The following is a 5,643-nucleotide window of genomic DNA, read 5'->3' as shown; positions in this document are numbered from 1 at the left end:
AATGCAATACAATACAATAGCACATAAAATCTAACATTGGAATTTCATAATATAACAAGGAGGTAAATGAAGAGCTATCTCCTAGATTTTTTACACATTTAATGCATACAAATCAGCAAGTCTTTTATTTACTCATTTCGAAACATAATAAGACAATTACCCATATCCACAGTAAGTTAAAAGTGCGCCACTTAATAGGTCCTAATCACACTAGTTGAGTAAGAACATAAAAAAATCTTTTGGGGAGCACATCAATTTACTCTTGAAGCTACTACAACATGTCCCCTTTTGGTTTTCCTTCCACATCAAGCAATTTTCACAAAATCAACTTTACGCATTTTGAAGCACCTTACTTAAGATGAAATTTAATTATATTACTCCTACCAAGCACATGGAGCACCCTTTAATGCAACCATACAATTTTCTATCATTAACCAAAAATTAACTCCTAAATCAATCCTTTTCACAATCTAAGGCACAAAAACGTTATGAAGCTCACACAAGGCTCAAGAAATATCATCCTTTCTCTTGCAATTAGAAAACTTAACTAAGAGGTAACTACACATATCAATTCATTTTAATTTACTTAGAGAAAGAGAAAAGAAGATGAGTCATAATCACTCAATGTACTACATGATAAGCATTAACATTTGTCATACTAGTCTTTCAAGTGGACAATCATGAAGATAGAGCCAAAGCCACAAACAAACACATTTCGTACTTCTAGGTTCAAGATATTAACAACCAACTTAGTTGGATTAGTCAAAAGAGTAAAACAAAGCAAGAACGAAGGTACATACGAATCCTTTTAAAAGTAAGAGAAGTCATAGATCAAGACCTCAACAAGCAGACAAAACACCCATTATTATTCCCAAAACACACACATCATTGAGGTGAGAACAAAGTGTGAATACACACGTTACACACAAGTAGGGTTTGTTAAATCACACTCTCACATCAAGGTGGACAAGCATACAACATAAGATAGATACACACACACCAACTAAGAGCACAAGTGAAACCAGAGATCCCAGTGTTGCAACATGGGCTTTGATACCAAGTGTAATGCCCCGCCAGGAAACCCCTAAGGGTTTAAGTTAAAAACACTCAATTAGAGTGTAAAATTTTTTTTAAAAAAAAAAAAAACTTACCAAACAAAACTAATTTAATAATTCCATTCAACAAAACAAATTAAAAAAAAACAATTTTAAAACTTTAAAATAAAATAACATATAAAAACAAACTTAATTTTTAACTGGAAGGGCGTTGCACTACGGTACCCGCAGGGCTTCCCTGCGAGTCACGGTGGACGCAGGGTTCCCTGCGGACACCGTGGGGACGCAGGTTTAACCCTGCGGCCCACGGTGGACGCAGGGGTTCCCTGCGGCCCACCGTGGTCGTAGGGAAAAAACCTTGCGAGCCACGGGAGCTAGGCGAGGAGAGAGATGGGGGGAGGGGCGGCGGCAGCGGGAGCCGAGCTTCGGCTCCTCCGCCCGCCAAACCCTAGCCCGTAAATAAATAAACAAAATTTTCTCATTTTCTTTTGTCCCCTTTTTTTTAATATTCTTTTTTTTTTTGGTTTTTTCCTTTTAATATATATATTTTTTGAAAAAGAAAATTCACAGCTGGACACCAAAACGTTTTCTGTTGAATGAATACTAAAAAAAAAATACACAGTCACAGCCATTGCTTGTTTTCCTATTTTTTTTTTTTATATATATATTTCCAGCATGTATAAGCAAGGATTGGGAAAGCTTTTCTCCCTTCTAGATGTCCAAGTAGCCATGCCAAAGCTTGAATCCGAGAACAACAAACTCCCAAAACTGAATCTAAGACTAATCTTCAAGAATCTTCATGGTTTTCTTTTAAAACAAACATTTCTTTCTTTCCTTTTCTCAACATTTCATGGAGATCAAACAATAAACAAACGGGTAGATAGAATCCTACCTCCAAATGCATTCCGGGAAGAGATTTCTTTGACCAAGGGCTCCACCTGCAACTCCCATGCAAATCCCCCCCATTTTTCCAAAAAAAACTCCCAAGCCAAAGAACCCCCAAAAATGCTTACAAAATAGGTTAAAAAGAGAACCCTAATTTTGCCCTAATTTTTAATTTCGAATTTAGGCATTTTATTTTAAAAATAAAATAGATGAAAATCAAAATAGGAGTCATTCATTTCCATTCTCTCTTACATCTTATTTGTTTTCCTTATTAAAATTATAATGCTTCTATTTCTTTATTGAGTTCTAAATTTTAATTTCTCAATAACGATTTGGCCTACATTTACACTTTGGAACTATTTACGAGGTAGGGCGTTTTGATTAAATTTTAAATTTTCTAAAAGTCAAACTTTTATACTATATTGACTTTACAAGTAAAATGGAACTAATTTCTTTTAAATAATAAATTTTACCCTTTTTCCCCCATCATGCGAACATGATTAATTTATTTCTTTTTCTCAATCGACTTTTAAATTTTTCCTTTCCAAAACGCATAATTTATTAAAATCGTCGTTATTAAAATCAACTATTAAATTGACTCGCTACAACATAATAAAGCGACATTTTTTTTAAAGAAACGACTAATCCAATGCAAGAGTCTAATTTATTCTAATTTTTCAACTACGAATGCGTAAATGTTACAACTGTGTAAATGAGCACGCTAACCCCAATTGAATACCTTAAGCTTGCTACAATAATAATTTTAAAGCAAATCTCTTAACTTAATGATTAATCCTATAAAAGAAGCTACCCTTTTTAAATTCCTATATCACTATTGTGTACGCCTACTCATTAATTTTGAATTTAATACTTAGGATAACAAGCCTCACTTACCTCGCGCAAGGCACACAAATCGAGGAAGTCCTCCAAATCCCTCGACACATCCCAATGAAAGCAAGCTCCACGAATCCACGCACGATGCTCACCTAACCATGGCTAAGGCAAGACAAGAGTTATATGACCACTAAATCCGAATTCAAAAGATGAAGGAGCATACTCAACCTGGCCCTAAGCGGTGTTGTACCTGCAATCCCCTGCACCCATGAATTTATACAAGCATGCATATACATATACATATTCAATGAAGGCGTTAGCTCAAGATTTATCTCAAGGGTTAGGAAACAACTACATTTACATGAGAATCGATGCAAAAGCACAATAATAAGTATGCACAATTTATTTATATTATCTAAACTACACATTGCATATCGGTTAATCTACCATTCAAGAATGCCACATATGAAGTCAATCAAGGTTAAATGGGTTTAAAAGTCCGACTAGGGTATGGGCATTAAAACTTTTTACCAAATTTTTCAGGGCTATTAGATATGATGATATTAGAGCACCTCCCAAAGTTACATCTGATTTTGAGATGTTTTGATATGCGAAATCGGGCCTAAATGGTCAAAATAAGACATAATTAGGGTTTATGATTAAACGATTCATTGGAGGAATAAGATGAAAAGGGCACACTTAGGGTAAAGGGCCCAACTTTATAATGTGTAAAGTGATGAGACACAACCTTAGGTTTAATTAAATTAATTAATTAAATGTTTAAAGGGGAATGAGAAATGCAAGATGCAAGACACACTAAGGTGGGTGCTAACCTAAGTGTGAAATTATACCACCCTAGCAAGGGTGTACAAATTACGACACTACAACTACTAATATTGTTGCAATCATCACATTCCCTTCTATTATAAGATATCTCTCGGCATAATTTGCCTATTATTTTTAAATATAGATAAACTAGTTTTATTTGTCTAGCATCCACTATGAATGAGCTGGTGGGAATGTGACATATACAAAGTTGCAACTATTAAGAAAATAGAAAATTGCAACCGTTGAAAATTCATTCATTTATTTTAAATTTAGAAAAATAAAAAGATGTAGAAAATTGCACAACTATTAATATTATTCTTTTTATTTTTTATTTCTTTAAAGTTGCAACTATGAAAATCATTCATTTTTTTATCATGTCTATAAATATTACTAGTGTACCTATCTTTAGAAGAATATAAGTAATGTTCACCAAAAATATCATATTTGTTCATTATTTTGCTTAAAGAAATTGTACTATTAAATTATAATTAATATTCAATTATTATTATAATATTATGATAGTGTAATTAATAATAGTATACCTATCTTTAGAGAAATATAGGTAAAGTATGCTCAAAGATATCTATCATATTTGATCATTACTCCTATTACTATATTTTTATATATCAATTAAATTGTTCACCAAAGCAAAAAATCTATTTAACTAATTATTATTATTAAATCTTATTTTTATTATAATATTAGATTGAACAATTACAAAGTATGGAGATAGATAGAATTGATTAATAGTTAAACTCAAAATGAGGAGTAGTTGAGAGGAAAAATAAATAATTTTTTTTTTGGCTTTTCATTAAGTGCTACAAACATATCAAATTTAATGTTTCTAATTTTCTATTATATTAATACTATAAAAACAAATATTCATACTATTCTTAAAAATATGACATCTTTCGGCAATCTTCAGTTCTTATTAAGTGTAATTGATAAAATCAAATTATACTCTTGAATTCTTCCGGAATACACAACTACTTTTTATAGTCAATAGAAGAAAAATTGGAATTTTGATTTGATATATTGTTTTGATTCATTTTAATGCATTATTTTCATAATTTCAAAATGTTGAACAGATAACAGTATCAAACAAGCGCCACCTTAGGATGCAGTACTAGCTCGTCAAACATAGTATTTTTCTATTAAGACAGAATAAGGTCCTTTTTTCATCAATTTTGAAGCTTCCCAGTCAGAATAAGATCCTTTTTTCATGGAATCAATCAAGCATCCCCAAAACAAACCTCCATTACAAATGCAATTCTCTTGTTTAATCAATTTTGCATCTCATGGCAGTGCTGAAATACACCAACTAGCTACTTGATCAATTTTGCAGCTTTCCACTAAAATTAAGATTTTATTTTCATGGAGTCAACCAAAAATCCTCCAGAAGAATCCTCCATTACAAGATGCAAAGAATCTGCATCTTTGTATACTCGATGAAGTGTTATAATATTACCTAATGACCAGAAAAGTGTTGCATAATCTCCACTTCTTTGTATGCATTTTCTGCACTATCTTTCGGTAGAGTCTTGCATGCCAACTCTATTGGCATTATAACAGACAAGAAGAAGGTTGGCATTCCAATTACAATGAGAGATTGTTGGCATTTCAATAAGGATATTGAGAAGCTTGTTGATGACTATGTATATAACTGATTAAGGATGATTACTGTCTTAATATTATTATTTTGTCATTGATGTCAAGAAATTGATTTTCTAATCCAATATGATGTTGCCATATCTTAAGAAGTATGATTTGATGAGTATAAAGATGTCGGTAAAAGACACAAAAAGAATATGATGAATAAGGGGATAAATTATTCAATGGGCAACTATTACCGAGTTAGACAATGATGAGATCATGATGTTTAGATTGTTTTGATATCCTACATATGCTATTGTAGACACCTAAAATTGTCCAGTCTAATTAAATAAATATTTTATTTATTTAATTATCTAAGCCTAATTCTTCTATTAATTAAATAAATCTTTATTTGTTTAATTAATTCATTTATCCTCTTCTAGCCTTA

Source organism: Cryptomeria japonica, chromosome 11 (assembly GCF_030272615.1).
Source record: "Cryptomeria japonica chromosome 11, Sugi_1.0, whole genome shotgun sequence".
In the NCBI taxonomy this organism is placed as follows: Eukaryota; Viridiplantae; Streptophyta; class Pinopsida; order Cupressales; family Cupressaceae; genus Cryptomeria; species Cryptomeria japonica.
This window is presented reverse-complemented; position numbering follows the sequence as displayed.